The 17,298-nt window shown below is 35.0% G+C and overlaps 2 pseudogenes; both read left to right on the top strand.

Annotated features, from left to right (window-relative positions):
• Nucleotides 1-5,097: 5,097 nt before the first annotated feature.
• Nucleotides 5,098-7,644, top strand: LOC138327290 (heat shock 70 kDa protein 12B-like; annotated as a pseudogene).
• A 3,870-nt stretch (nt 7,645-11,514) lies between these two features.
• Nucleotides 11,515-15,577, top strand: LOC138327289 (heat shock 70 kDa protein 12A-like; annotated as a pseudogene).
• Nucleotides 15,578-17,298: the final 1,721 nt, after the last annotated feature.

Raw genomic sequence — 17,298 nt, 5'->3', positions numbered from 1 at the left:
GCAAAAATTATAGCTTGGCCAAAATTGTACGTATACAAATGTGTTCAGTATAGTAGTGACATATACCGCACAGTTTACAGTCGTGTTTACACCATTTTAGTGAAACCGGAACTGCACTGGGACCGAAACGTATAGAGCGCCATCTATTTTGGAGATAGGGGGACGTAACAGACATATGTTGCACATGTCTCGTTACAGATACTGTACACATGGACATTTTCGCGCGTGGATATTTTCGCTGAACTGTTTGCGGTATTTAATAATATACGCGATATGTTTTTTTTCGATTCATATGTCACAAATGTACTTTCTGATAATTTATTGCGGGTAGAAATTTTTCCGCGTATTTAACAAATCGAATTGAGCGAAAATTTTCACGTGCGATAAATTTTGCTCTTTACAGTAATATCAGAGGCAGCCTGTTTTTAATCTCCAATTTAAAAAAAAATGATACAGTGCAATGTTTGTACCTTTTGATAATGAAGAACAATAGCAGCCGTTCTAAGTCTCAATATTTAATAGTGACTCTATTGACAATATATTTCATACATTAACATCTATTGATATCTTTTGTACAATTGAGTGTAATTGATTAATATTTGAAATGAATAACGATATAAGGGAGAAAGATCAATATTAACTTGTGTTGACTATTCTTTTTCAAAATGTTGTTCCGAAATTGGATGCTTTCCAACGACAACAAGTGTTTCCTGACCGACAGAAAATTAATAGACAAAACAATATAATAAACAACTAGCACCACAACCCGCTACTCTTCGTCCAATCAATTCTTCTGTAGAAAGAACCATCCAGTTGAAATAATTTCCGAATATCTTATAAAATAAAAATATGAAGAGGTTAATATTTTATGAATAAAAAAATACCAGCATTGTTATTTTTTTGAGTTTTTTTAAATTTTTATTTTTTTTTTTTTATTTTTCCTTTGAGGTATGACATAACTGACATTTCAGTTTTTAGTCAAAAGCCATGTATATCTTCGGACGGAACAGATTGCGGTTGTCTGGTGCCACGGTTTGGTTGGTTGTCTTGTGGCGGGGTACGTATACGATTCTGGAGATGCACCACTATAAAATGGGACTAACGGGAGATTCGCGGCAGAAGGTTAAAATAAGGTGTTGTCCAACATGTATATTCGAACTTGTATGCTTATTAGTCATTTAGTAACAGCACTCGTCCCTTTACAAATGTACTGAGGCCGCGAGCATATTACTCTAGGTTTGAGCATATATTGGATGTCAGGAGAGGTAGCGAGCTCGTAGATCGTCCAACACAATTAAAGAATCTCTCGAATAGATAGTTTTTATTAGGGAAGCTTAGCTATAAACTCAAAAACCAACCACTGTAATAGTCACAAAATATAACTCAAAGTGGCGGTTTTTTATTATACATGGGTTTGACACCTTTTGATTTTTGTGTAATTTTAACAAGAGTTCCATATAAAATTAACTATTCAATGATTACTACAGGTTCAATCTTTACCCGGTACTTTTCCTATCCATTTTCACACGTTTTGGATGGTATGAAGTCTTTGTCCATTGTAATATCCAGGTACGCCGCGCCGTTTTCAGACAGATCATTAGCCAACGGCAACATCACATGGATATGTACGTTCAGGGTGGACATTATGCTGGGTGCAGTGTTTTCGAGGCTCTTTGATGGATAAAATTATTAGAGTGGTTTATTTGTCGTTGATAACTATTAGCTAGTGTTCATGAGTTTTTGTTCCGTGACTGGTTGTATAATAACCACACAAAATTCTTTGTGGCGCATTTTTATGTTATAGTATTAGTTTGGCCAATAATGTGTCGCTTTCAAATTATTTTTTTTTTTTTTTTGTTTTTTGTTTTTTTCATGTTTTTTTTTTTTTTTTTTCAACGATATCGTGTACACATTTCTATGTTTGCTTTCTAAATTTTGTTATCTCTTGAGGAATGATTTTTTTTTCGAGAAATTTAAAATGATATGAAATATGGTAAATCGAAATACGAAAGCTTTGTTTAACTGTGTACAGTATATTCATGCCCAGAACTTCCTAACATGGTTTAGTTAAGACGAAACATAAAATAGATAAGATTATGTTCCAACTTGTATATCATAATTCTATGTTGCTGACAAATTGGGTAGTTGGACCATAGCCACTTCCATCTAGGGTATGTGAACGACTAGTTGTTTGGTGAATTTTAACGGGAATTTGAACAATGTTTGGATTGTATTTGGGTGTGGTAATATTGTACCGCAGACGATTGTAAAATATGGCTTTAAATCAATATTTAGTAGAATAGTTGTATATATAATGGATGGTATTTATCCTCTTTTTTTTCGGCTCTTTAGTGGGTGTGTTAAGTTACAAACATTATAGCTAATAAGGATTGTTTTCTATATCTTAGATTCCTCGCGAAATCGACGAATTATAGTTGCTTTTGGATATCGCTGGAGCCGCAGCGGGGGCGTGCGATTAATAATGACCTCCGATAATTTGGTATGATCAGCCGATTTTCAAAATGGGTTGTCTTGGGTTGCGAAGGGGGTGGTTTTGGCCTTTTATGTGCTATCTTGTCCAAGCAGACAACTCTTCGCAGGATGTGTAGGGTGTGTCATAAGGCGCTGGGGTTCATTAGATGGCCTGTGTATCTTTTCTATAAAGGAGCTTGATCAAGCACAGGTCAACAAAATTCATCTTTATCCGACACTTCGATACAGCCTGTTACACTTTACTGCATGCACGGATATGCTTAAGGATAGTTTTTCTAATATTTGTTTAATTACGAAAAAGAGTAAATATCCAAAATATTATGAGCTAAGGTTAAAGTTTTTGTAAACCGTGAATAATTACAATTTAGTGTGGCTTGAGCTGGACGTTGGTGGTGGTGGGTGTGGACTGGTCTCTTTGTGAACAATAGATTACTGAAGGTTAGTGAGTAACGAGTTATATAGAATAGTAAGTATTAGTGAACGGCAGTACTGCGGTAGTGGATAATTAGTTAAGTAATAATGTATCCACTTAGATATTGTCGGCCTTATTGTTTCATCTAATTTTTGACTTATTTGGTTGGGAATCGGAAGGTGAAAGAAAAGAAAAGATCAGTTTTTATCTATGAATGCATATTTAGGGTTGCACTTGAAATCCATAAAAGCAAATTCAGATCCTATCATACCGTTGGTATTGCAGAGATGGATTTAATTAGAGAGATAAGGGAAAAAATCAAAATCTGGTCCTTTCATCAGTGGACGACTTGGATATTAGTAGTTGGTGTGTGGATTTTATTCCTCTCCTTACTAACTAACAAGTAAGAGTAGGAAGGTCGCCAAAAAAATAAAAATGAGGGGCCCACCCCCCCCCCCCCCCCCCCCCCCCCCGGCCCTCCCCCGTGAGTTTTGGAAGTAGGTACTCAGGAAAGGAAGTCGGTGGGATGGGCACCTTAGCAGAAGTATTTTTTTGGGAGTAGGCTGTTCTGTTATTCCTATGTACTACTATTTTGGTCTGTGTAACGGGTGTGGAAACCATTACCCTTATCTTATAGCTGCTATTTGTCACCCCTCCCAGTCTAGAAACATTGTTTGTCGCGGACGGAAAATGAAGGGAAGACGGAAAAGACACATATTCAAAAGCTAACACCCCTACTCCCAAGATCACATTTATACTATCGATTACGCAAACAGTTCGTCCGAGACCTCCTTTTATGCCGAGAATCGCGACAGTTTTTTTAAAAGTGCCATTCACCAATGGTTTGGAACGTTTTCAAACACAAGATGGCTCCTCTTTAAGTGGGGCAGGCAAGAAGCATCTAAATAATTATACAAGTTTAACATTTATTTAATGAAAATTTCCACTTTGATGAATTGGTATTTTAGCTATCTTGTCAAATAATGCGCCTAAACTTTTATTATGCAAAATGTAAATAATTTTGAAGACAAGTTATTAAAGAAAAGAATTTTATATAGGATTCCGACTGTTTCAAAAAAAATCATATGACATCTTAACGAATCATTTAATATCCTATATGTCCTTAACATTTTGTGTTTTTAGTTTAAAACCCCGTTAACCCTATGGAATGCGATGAGAGCACTGGCTTTTTACATTTTCCATATGATGTTTTGTATAACTCAATGCAGACCAACTGGCACAAGAATCCCAGTTGTAAGGACCGTCTTTGTTGGTATGCTGGCAAATTGCAGCTTCGGAACAACCTATTCGGTTTTTATGCTTTCCTCTTTCCTTGACGACTATCAAAAAGGGACCCTTATAAGAAAGACGTGAATCAACTATGGAAAAATTTCAGAAAGTGATTGTCTGTCGCCGAGCGGGAAGACTCCTACCTTGTCTGCCATGCACGATCCGGACAAGAATATTCTGTAGCCTCTTGGTATACGAGCGGCTGGGGGGACTAGGTTGATGAATGGAATATAGACAGCTTTAATGAAGGATTCCCCGAAAAGATGATGACAGAATGTACGGACGAAAACTACTACAATTTCAGTCGATTCAAGATGACTCTTCACCAACTCCAATCTCTGGGTAGGTTTTTTAAACGGTTAAGTATTCCAGGGAAAGATAGGAAAGTTCGTGGCCAAAAAAGTTCAAACAATTCTGAAAACGGTTCGTAATTATTATGGCATTTGGCGATTTCCCCGTTCGTGATCCTGGAAGTTAGATAACTAAAAAGCCAATTTAGAACACAGGTTGTAGTCATAATCTGAATAATCAGGGAAAACTCGGAAAATATTAACGTTACCCGTTTTTATTTCAAACTGGGGTATTGCCATGGTATAGGTATTGAAATATCCACTTATTGTGCAGGTCTATGGAATTAAGATATAGTCGATATATTTTTTCCCGCGTGGTGAAATATGTACTTTTAAACATATTAAAAGATTTAAAAACTATAGTGTTTATATCATAGGGGTTCAATGAGAAACAAATTATTACGCACATTCGGTGGCATACAAATCGATATGAAATGTAAACGAATGAATTTTTACTACAGGTATGTAAAGAAAAAATATATATGCTAGAAATGTTGACAGTTTTTACCATTATTGTCTTAAGGGCCTGACCAGGAGAGACAATGATTGAGGATGAGACTGGGAAAGAAGCTGTCGGCCATGTTGGTGATATCTCTGTCTATCGGCTACATGAAGGATCACATCCTGTCTCTCATCAACAAGCGATGTATCGGGGTAGATGAGGAGGATATCCACTGGGTGATCACCATACCGGCCATCTGGGACGATTCCGCCAAACAGTTCATGCGAGAAGCTGCCGTTAATGTACGTACTTTGTTGATATTATATTCATCTAGTTTGTCATGATTTGTAGCGATTATTAACTTAAACATTCCGTTTGATATATGTTGATAGTGTTAAATACGTGAGATCTATTAACCAATTATTAACCTTTGTTGAGGATAATAGGGTGTTATATGAACCTGGTAGACTCAAATAATAACCGATGACAGTGAATATTTATATTAGCTCAGTGTTAAAGGGACAATGAAGTTGAACGTTTATAGTCAAAATAAAACATCTTTTTACCACAGTGTGGAATTTAAATCTGACCAACTGTCCTTTGCTCTCGAACCGGAAGCTGCGTCACTCTACTGTCAGTTGGTGAAAGTAGTTTTAGCCGAGGAGGAGACTCCTGAAGATCACAGTTCGAAGAGACAAGGAGTGGTCTTGGATGAGGACCACATGCCTCAAAGTGCTGGTCTGAAGAGGAAAGAATTGCGATGCTCAAAGCACGGCGAGAAATGCATGATACTCGATCTCGGAGGTAGGTATTTGATGAATAGGAAATGGGGGTTCTGCGTCACCCCAGTCCCTCCTCTATATCACCATGGCGCTCACATCATGCTTTAATTCATCTCCTGGCAATTAACATTTAATATTAATGTTGCTTTTGCTAAGCATGGATATTAAAGAAATCGCCGGTCAACGGTCAGTGCATAAGTACCCTATCGACCTTTCGAATCAGAGGTTTAATTGTCATGGTGGAACGTAGGATGCCTAGGCCATTCTATTGACACGGCAAAAGAACTTCTGAACTTTATCTTAAATAGAAAAAGGAGGGACTCGTGCCCAGGTATATGGTTCAAGTAGATAGAAAGTTATGCAATTTTTTGTTTCAGTTGACATTACTGTAACGTCCTCCTAACAGGTCGGTGTCAATTAAGAACGTGTCAGCTTTTAGAGGCGGAGGAAAGCCGGAGTATCAGTAGAATAAAGTATACAATGAATATATACTAAATACGAGTGGTGATTATCGACATCAGTGACAGTAAGCGAGACAAACCAAATGATTCAATAATTCTATCTTGTAAAATAAACGATGAATTGGTAGTCATATATAACAATACATTGTGATATTAAATGTCTATGCTGTTGTTATTGCAACACAAATGTTTTATCATTAAACAGGGGGAACAGCTGATATTACAGTACACGAACTTCAGGCGAATGACAGTCTGAGGGAGATACACGAACCCTCGGGGGGTCCTTGGGGAGGAACGGCTGTTGACAGGGAGTTCTTCACATTTCTGGGCAACGTCTTTGGAGAAAAAAGCGATAGAAAACTTCAAAAAGAAATGTATGACGGACTTCGTTGAATTTTGTAGGGATTGGGAAATGAAAAAAACGAACAATTGGAGTAAATACAACTGGGAAAGTGGTTTTGAAACTCCACACGACATTCAAGGAATCCGTCGAAGAAAACTCAAACGTTTCTTTTGAACAAGCGTTGAGAAACTCCAAATACTCAGAAAAGGTCGCTTGGACTAAGGGGAGATTGAAGATAGATGCCGAAGTTATGAAAGGATTTTTTGAGGCACCGATACAGGAAATTGTCAATCATGTCAGTAACGTGTTGAAAAAAAACAGGAAGGATCAACATGATTATGATGGTAGGAGGTTTCTCAGACTGCGAACTGGTTGACAGAGCCATTCACGACAACTTCTCGCGTATTAAAATTTTAAATCCAAAAGATGGCGTACTTGCGGTTTTGAAAGGCGCTGTGATATTTGGTCACAAACCAATGGCGATTGCGTCCAGAGTTGCGAGATATACATACGGCTACGAAACCTGGCCGAAATTCAATTCCGAAATCGACCCAGAGGAGTTGAAAGTGGAACATGATGAAGAAGAATATTGTCGAGGAGTCTTTCAGCCGTTTATTCATAAAGGAACTGAAATAAAATGCAATGAATGCATCACTTCCACGCATCGACCAATTTCCGATGATCAAAATGATATGGCGATCCACATCTACATATCTCAAGAAAGGGATCCGAAATACATTACGGATCCGGATGTACGACATCTTGGAACTCTCCAGCTTCCGCTTCCGGAATTCAAACCAGGATTACTAAGAAAAGTGCTTGGACGTTTTCATTTTGGAGCTACAGAAGTGATCATTGAGGCAGAAGATATTGAAACTGGGAACCTTCACAAGGCAACATTTGACTGTCTTTGAAAACTTTACTCTCAACTGTAATCAATGTTTGTCTCATTTACAGAGTGTCCCAAATACATGTTCCGAGTTTGACACTTTATAAAAAGTCTTTCAATAGAAGAAGAATTTGATGTTTATACTATAAGAAAGGTAATGATCTGCGTTGTACAAAAATATATTTAACAAACATGGCTAAATATTTATCATAATACTTGTATTGGAATTCATGAGAAAGTCACGATTTTGTTATTTTGCAATTTGTTCAGGGAAGTTGATAACTTTCAGTCAAAGAATGTGTTTTTGAAGTGTCCAACCTACTTTTCGATGACGTCATCACACGTAATGATGATGTAATCAGTACATGTGCACTATATAAAGTTAAATTAGGATGCTCCTGCTCAAAAGAATTTTGAATTTTCAAAAAAGGTTTAGTATTATAAAAGTGTTAACCTGTCAAAGACAGGATACCATGTACATGAAATTTTTGCTGTGTAGAAATGTTCTTTGTTTTTCGTGGTTGTTAAGGAAACACGAATATAATAAACAACGAATCAAGATTCGTATATCATTATTATTATAATTGTTCAATCGGCGAACCACGGATATTTCTACTCGTGGAATGATTTGGAAGCTTAAACCCACGAAAGAATGTTCCCAAGAATATTTCATGTTTTATAGTAGAGTAAAATCAATTATCTTTTATGGTCTAACGAAAATCTCTAAGGTGTGGCTATGGCATTTTTAATGCCGTGTGATGTAAATGTGCTTATGCAAAAGTTGATTAACATTTTAACGGTTTTTAAAATGGGAAATCCAATTCATGTACTATAAATCTGAAAGTTATATCCAACGTTATTTTAATATATGAATATGCAAATCATATTTATTGCAATGTGAAGTGTAAATGATCTCTTTCATACCTCCCTTTTTAAAAATATCCTCAAAGTGTTCATATCATATATATTGAAAGAATTTATACATATACTGTGTTCATTTCTCTCTTTCATTTTACAGTAGTTCGATTTCATGTTATATCGTACGATATTTTGTGCTCCTAGTATAACCTGTGTTGTTTTGATATATAATCTTGTAAAGACTAACAATTCTGATCCAGATTAAACTTATGTTACTAAACTTGATAATTCCACTAAAAAATGATTTTTAAGCAAATAGTGGGCATTTAATAATATCTTAAGCTATGTTATATTTTTCTAGGAAAAGAAAAGGGGAAAAAAAAACAAAAAAAAAAAATCACTTGTCGATAAAATGATATTATTGACATTGCTTATGCATATGAATGTATAGACAGACATGTCAATTCAGTATTTTATCTGTATGGAATAGGCTCTATGTGTTATACTATTTCAACATATCCTATCTATACACATTTTATATGACATCATTTGTGCATGTGATTATGGACATTTGTCGTGTGAATTTATACCAACATGTTAAAATAGAATAAGAATTTGGTTTCACAAGGTTGGTATAATGCCATATTGATCGAGTAGGTAGAGTGAAAGCAATAGATGGTGTTAACGCCACCTAGTGAGTAGATTATTAGGAGTTGATCCCCCTGACTATGCTTTATGCCTTTACAGACCGGGTACTGTTAACCAATAATGATTAGATGAAGATATGAAGGAGACATTTGCATACAATGTCAATCACATTTTATAAAAATGTCATAATTGTTCTTGTTTGAAACATTTTCCAATTTTACAAAATGGTAAAACAGCACTTCTTCTCTCCACCACTTGATTAACAACAAACAAATATACACAGAGATTGAAAAAGCAGATCAGTGTTACTAACCCAAAACATTTGAAGAAACCTCCGTATTAAAATATGAATATTAATAAATGTAAATCTTAGTATGCGAGTAGCTCTAAAAGAAAATTTACTTATTAGATTTCTTATATTATGTTTGATGTAGCATTTATCGCGACTGCTCTTGTTAAAATATTCATTGATAATGCATTCCCAACAAAGCTTATGTATGTTTTATCGGAGAATATTTTTTATCATTTGTACAATGTATGTGTATTTTTTTAATAATAAAGTTGATTTCTATATTGAAATCGACGAATAATAAGATATTAAAAACCATAATTAAGAAGATGAATGGGAGCATAAAGATCGCAAAAATTATAGCTTGGCCAAAATTGTACGTATACAAATGTGTTCAGTATAGTAGTGACATATACCGCACAGTTTACAGTCGTGTTTACACCATTTTAGTGAAACCGGAACTGCACTGGGACCGAAACGTATAGAGCGCCATCTATTTTGGAGATAGGGGGACGTAACAGACATATGTTGCACATGTCTCGTTACAGATACTGTACACATGGACATTTTCGCGCGTGGATATTTTCGCTGAGCTGTTTGCGGTGTAATAATTTTCGCGATATGTTTTTTCGATTCATATGTCAAAAAATGTACTTGCTGATATTTTTGCGGGTAGAAATTTTTCGCGGATATTTAACAAAATCGAATTGAGCGAAAATTTTCACGCTGCGAATAATTTGCTCTTTACAGTATATCAGAGGCAGCATGTTTTAATCTCCAATTAAAAAAATGATACAGTGCAATGTTTGTACCTTTTGATATTGAAGAACAAGAGCAGCCGTTTAAGTCATTATTTAATAGTGCTCTATTGACCATATATTCATAACATTAACATCTATTGATATCTTTGTACAATTGAGTATATTGTTAATTTGAATGAATAAGAATATAAGAAAGTCATTTACTTGTGTTGTATTCTTTTCAAATGTTTCCGAAATTAGATGCTTTCCAACTACAACAAGTGTTTCCTGACCAAAGAAAATAAAGACAAAACATTATAATAACAACTAGCACACAAGCCGCTACTTTCGTACAATCAATTCTTCTCTGTAGATGCCTCCTTTGAATAATTTGAATATTTAAATAAATGAATGTTATATTTAAGTAAAAAAAAACAGCATTGTTATTTTTCTGATTTTTTTAAATTTTTATTTTTTTATTTTTCTTTGGTTATGAAAACACTTTCAGATTTAGTCGAAAAGCATCTTATTTCGGAAACAGATGCGGTGTGCTGCACGGTGTCTTTGGCGGTACGATTCTGTGAGATGACACTATAAAATGGACAAGGGTTCTACAATGACAAAAATGTGACACAGTCTAACGACTTATGTAATTAGACTTAATTATAGCACCGTCTTACAAAATACAGTGCCGCGCAACACATTTATCAAATTGATGTCAGGAGAGGTCGTCCACCACATTTAAAGATAACTCTAATAGATGTTTTATATAGAGCTATAACACAAAACCGAAACTAAATTCCACATAAACCCAGTGGTGATTTATAATGAGGGTACACTTTTATTTTCGTATTATAGATCCATATAAAATATATTCTAGTTAATACTTACAATTCAATTTTACCCTGTCTATTCCGAATTCCATGGAGGACTGTTATTTCAATAAAATCATTATGCCGTTTTCTTCCAGTCAGTTTTAGCCGACGGCACAAACGATGACGTCATTTTTTACATTATGAGATAATTTTATGCCAATGAAAATGCTTGTTATTAGCGAAAAAGAAGTATCAGCTGTTGACTATAGAGTACGGAATTCAGAATCAAACCAATCATACAATACTGGGGTATATACTGTAAATTGGCTTTCTCTGGCGGCTAATAAATTTCGCGATGATTGTTTGAAAAAAAACCTTTTAATGTATTTACTGAAAAACAAAACACAAAATGGTTGTAAAAAGTTATCGCAACTTACAAAAGCCCTCAACTAATATACAATGTTAAACACCGATAGACATTGGAAAAAAGCTTAAGCATGCTTATAATTAAATTGCAATAACTCAGTGAAGTAATAATTGGGCATTACTTTTCGTGTTTAAATTTCTATCTTATAATAGAATCTAGTTTAGTTTGGCCAATGATTATGTCGCTTTTAAAATTTCAAGAAGATACACTTTCAAGAATTCAAACTTTATTCGAGGACGATATTTTTTGGAATTAATGTTGAATGTAAATCAAATATGAAAGTTTGTTTACTGTAACAGTACATTATGCCCAGAATTCATAACCTGTAAGACGAAAAGCTTTGCAACTTGTATACAATTCTGTGAATTGAGAGACATAGCCACTTCCACAACGGGCCAGCAGGTTTCCACATACCAGGAATTGAGCAGGGCTAATAACAAAACGAATTCAATGTAATATGATATGTATGTTTGATATTTAACCCTTGAAGTATCATGGTATGTGTCTGTGGCTTATGTAATATTTGATCAATATGGTATTATGGTATTGTTTCATAACGATCGCGAATCAATGTTGACAACTCAACCGGCACAATTCTAATTGGCATTATTTTATTCGGTGCACACGTCCTCACACAGGTGAACGACCCGGACAAGAAATTCATAGCGTTTGGCGAGGCTGAAAACGAATACAGTAAACTAATTGAAGATTCCGAAGAGGGTGATATCGACGAGAAAACATACGAGTGGTACTACATCTTCAGACAATTTAAAATGTTATTGTATAAATGTAAAGGGGTAAGTTAAACACGAATAAATTATAAATGAAACGAAAAAAAAAATATTGAAATTGTGTCACGCAATCTTAATTAGGCGACGAGTACATTTGTAAAATAAAATAAAAATAAAGTTAATTTGCTGCGTTTAAGATGCCTGTAACAAATATGAGGTACAATGTCTCGTATTTGGCGTAAACTAATACATCTGACAGTATATATATGATGCAATATAATTCATAATCCAATATAGTACAAGTAAGTCGATATTTCATGCTACGAGTTTGAAAGCGTGAAAGAATCTAAACATTTCAATTCAGGGCCTGACCAGAGAGACAATGATGGAGGATGAGACTGGGAAGAAGCTGTCGGCCATGTTGGTGATATCTCTGTCTATCGGCCACATGAAGGATCACCTCCTGTCTCTTATCGACATATAGCTTTCGACTTTGGTCTACTTTTCATGTCATAGTTTCTTTTCAGATTGTAACACACCATTGTCGAAGACTTGTTTTGACGTAGATCAAAGAAGTTTTGATAATTACAAATAAAACCCATCAACATCTGTACCAAGTTGTCTTTTTGTCAAAATCTTTCTAGATTTTTTGAAAACATGGATTTTAGGAAATGAACTATTCAGCGGCCATTTTTCTTTGTTTTGAGTATAGGCAGTTTTTGATTTTTTTTTACTTCATTTGATTTACTTATATCGTCACTGCAACATACTTTCAGCGTAACGAGTTAAGTTTTGCAGTACATCTTCATTAAGTTCATTGTTATTGGAATTTTATGAATTGACTTGTGTACTCTTTTGTCACATTCATTTTACATTTAAGAGTAATTTGAACACGTTTATTTCTTACTCCAAAATATTGAAAAATATTTTAATGGGCCAACAAGGTAAGCACATGGAGCCACATGCCTGATTTAGAAAAAAAAACAACATTTTCCCTAATGACATGCAAAATATTTCCAAAAGTTTAATACCAGAGTTTTTTAAAACTCAAATTAAGGTGTAGGGGTAGCAAAATGCTGTTATTTTGAGAGAAAAAAAGAGTCATATCTAACTTCTATATTTGTAAAGAAGACCGATGCACAATAAATTCTGCAAACATCCATACATATCAAACAATTAATTATGAAATTATGACTTTATGGCTCTATATGGGCAAAACGCTAAGATTCTTATGAAATCCTATATCACATATGTACCTTTGAGTGTCATAGCTTAGTGAAATAAAAAACAAAAACAAAAATAACGCAAGAGTTTTGCTATTTCTTCCATTTTTTCTATTGTATGAACTCATATTTCCAAAAATCTATACGAGAATCTACACGCGGGTGTAAATTTTCAGGACTTACTATTGGGAACTTATTCCCGGGGCTTATATTTGCGAATTATATTTATAGCCTTTGAAATCGTCATTCACATGACAGGCTTTGACATTTCATGTCAAACTATGATTTTAATAAATTTCGAGAGATAATAATTTTTGGGAACTTTTGATAAAACCCGCGATTTTAGCAAAATTAAAAACCTGCGAATATTAGCAGTATACTCGCAGTACAGTTTGTACATCCTTAAGGTACTTTTGGCTCTCTATTTGTCCATGGAAAATAACTGAAAGCTATTACGATATAAAGATAGAGTTAGTTATGTGATAAACGAGTTCCCCAAAGCGTGGTTATTTATCATGCATATAAAAACTTCATTTTCAAATTTTGAGTAGTCACCCGATAGATTCGCGATATTAGCGAATTTAAAACTCCGCGAATATTATAAACTATACAGTACCCGGACTACTCAAGTCAGAAAATCTGGTAATCAGCTCGTGATAATGTAACAGGGCCGCAAGCCGGGCTCGTACCTGCGACCTCGGACTTCCTGGTCTACCGCTCTACCGACTAAACTAAAGCAAAATTCCCCCCTAACGCGAAACTAAAATATGACCGCATCACTATCTACATTATTTACAATTAAAAACTACTACAAAACAATGGCAAATGTATTTTTCTTGCATAGTGTGACATAATATCAGACCAATTGTCCTTTGCCCTGGAGCCAGAGGCTGCCTCGCTTTACTGCCAGCAAATAAGGGTCGTGTTAGCTGAGGATAACTCACCCACGGGTCAGAAGAAGAAAGAATTAAAGTCAACGAGAATAGGCGAGAATATATTATACTGGACCTTGGAGGTTAGGATTAAAAATAATTTAGTTTCAGAATAAATTCTTCAAATACTTTGGCGAATAATGTATTTAACAATATTACCTTTTACTTGTATGTTATAAATATTTTCGCAATCCTGTCTGCAATGAACAATGGTGTCATAAGAAAGTAGATGCATGACAACAAACTCTCTACAATAATATCTACTATGAATTTCATTGTGAATTAACTAGAAAATATGTACCTCGGAAAACGAGTTTTTTTAGTAGTATAAGAAACCAGACATTTAATTTTTAAGATTGATTTTGAAACTCATAAACATAAAAAGTAATGTATGGAACTCATTTATAATTATACGATTTTATGCAGGAGGGACAGCCGATATCACAGTACACGAACGTCAAGCCGACAATCGTCTTAAAGAGATACGCCGAACCCTCAGGGGGTACTTGGGGAGGAACAGCTGTCGACAAGGAGTTTTTCAAATTTCTTTCACGACTGTTTGGTGGAAAATCGATAGAGACATTTAAAAAAAAAGAACTACATGGAAGATTACTTAGACCTTTGTGGTTGTTTCGAATAAAAGAAACGGTCAATTAAAATAACCACAAGTCGGAAAGTGAATATCAAACTGAGTCCTTCTTTCATAAAGGTTGTGGAAGAAAACTCCAACTGTTCATTCGACCAAGCACTCCGGAACTCCGAATACGCAGAAAACGTTAAGTACTCTTTAGATAAATCTAAGTTAGATGCAGAAGTCGTGAAAGGCTTCTTTGAAACGCCAGAAATTGTCCGACATGTTGAAAAGTTGTTGCAAAAGGTCGGGAAGATCGACATGACCATGATGGAAGGAGGTTTCTCCGAATGTGAATTTGTGGATAAAGCCATTCGCGACAACTTCCCTGAAATTCCTATTTTGAATCCAAAAGACGGAGTTCCAGCAGTTTAGACGATTTAATATTTGGCCACAAGCCATTGACGATTGTGTCAAGAATTGAAAAATACACAAACGGCTTTGAGATCTGGCCAAAGTTTGACCCCGAGATTCATCCTCCCGACCTGATGGTGGATTTTCGTTGAAAATGGGTCCTTTAGTAGTACATTCAACGAGGATCTGAAATTAGTCGCGGTGACTTTGTCACAACCAAACATATTCCCGTTTGCCCAAACGGACATAAACTATAAACGTGTACATGTCAACGAAGGAGAAACAAAAATATATTACAGATCCGGATGTGAAATATCTTGGATCTCTTAAACTGCCTCTTCCGGTATTTAAACCAGGATAAAAGTGAGCTATTCGAGGACGTCTTCATTTTGGTGCGACAGAATTTTTCGTTGAGGCGGGAAATATCGAAACTGGTTACCCACAAAGCAACATTTGACTGTTTGTGAACTGGAAAGCTGTTTTCTAACTTTCATAGCATTAGAATTATTGAAAGTACATGAAACTTCAGATCAATGGCGTGTACGGACGTTTGAACTATAGAACTTTTGTATTGCGCATACACTTTTTATCGTTATCGACATTTTTTAATGTATTACATTAATTCGCGCTAAATGGATCTCATCCCGCCTCAGACTAGAATTTTGTATTCCTATTGGTTAAAATGACGTCACGTGATATCCAATGTAAAGTCTATTAGGTTTGGCCGGTAGATTATCGTTCTTTGACTCATTAGCAACGAGATGGCGCCCATGTAACTTTCTAAAGCGAAACGAAATCGGCAATACTAATTAGGCTGATTTAACAGAAATATGCCATGACAACGTATTCTAGTCATTCAATAAGGTGAAAATTGCTAAAGTTCTGAGTCAGTTTGGTTTCCATACATAATGCATTTTGCAGTTATTTAATTGAAAGGACCTTCGACGGGATACATATTGATTATAAAATAAACATGTATCAACATCGCCTTCATCTTGCGATTCAATTTTATTTAAGGCCCAATATTTTCCCGTATTTAGTCACTAACAAACTGTAACTGCTTTACTGACAAACGTGTGTTTATTTTACCGTTTACACAATTATTAGTCGAACGTTCGAATTAGCGTTCGAGGTCTCGCGAATTATATTAAGACGTGGTGGATTTTCATATGTTGATAAAAATTCACAAAATCTCCCCTGGTCAATCTCTCGAATTTTTGTCTAAAATTTCTGTTGTTTTTATAATATGTTAATTATTGCGTTTATGAGTGTTGAATAAAGCCGGAGTAACAGGAGAAAAACAATGACCAGCGGTCATTACCTTGCAACGGATCCACTTGGGATTCGAACTCCCGACCCAGAGGTGGAGGAATTCTGGTAACATGTCGGAATATCTTAACCACTCGACCACCGCGGCTCTACAGATACCATATGTGGGTAATTTAATGAAGACAGGTACGCACAGGTCAATGTTGACTCAAATAATCCCCACATAAACATATCCAAGTTACAGAAGTAAGATATTGAGATATATTCTAATTTCATTTTCTTTGTGTAGGTTCGTAAAGACGATTAGAAATTATTCTCATTGTCGTTTTTGCTTATTTGGTCGACTTATTATATTTCTAAATAAACAGTTCAAATCTGTTCAAGTCTCAATTGATTGATACATAATATGTAGACTATTAATGTGATATCTACTCTTTTCTCTCTCACTTTATTAATCTATGTCTTTATTCTCTCTTTATCAATCTATGTCTTTCTTCTCTCTTTATCAATCTATCTCTTTCTTCTCTCTTTATCAATCTATCTCTTTTCTTTCCTCTTATCTGTTTTTCTTCAAGAAAAATAATTTTAGTATAATATTTACAATATAAAGCCATCTTATGATGTGTATACTACGTTGATTGTGAATTTTAAAAGAAATGGCGTTTTTAAGTTTGAGTACCCGATCCTATTGTTAATATGGCGATAGAATATATATAAATTAAACTGTTTTGGTATTTTTGTTATAAGTTACAAACTTAAAAGATATGTATTAATATTCGATTCTCTTCGCGAAATATTTGAAATCGCTTTCTCGCTTTCTAGCGAAACTGCGCGAACATTTTATATCGCGCAAATAAAGTACTTTGGAATGTTTGCATTTAGTGCCACTGTCATAGGTTTCATTTCTACATACGAGATA

The sequence above is a fragment of the Argopecten irradians genome, chromosome 7, assembly GCF_041381155.1.
Source record: "Argopecten irradians isolate NY chromosome 7, Ai_NY, whole genome shotgun sequence".
In the NCBI taxonomy this organism is placed as follows: domain Eukaryota; kingdom Metazoa; phylum Mollusca; class Bivalvia; order Pectinida; family Pectinidae; genus Argopecten; species Argopecten irradians.
The sequence above is the reverse complement of the archived record's forward strand: the minus strand, read 5'-3'. Positions and strand labels throughout refer to the sequence as shown.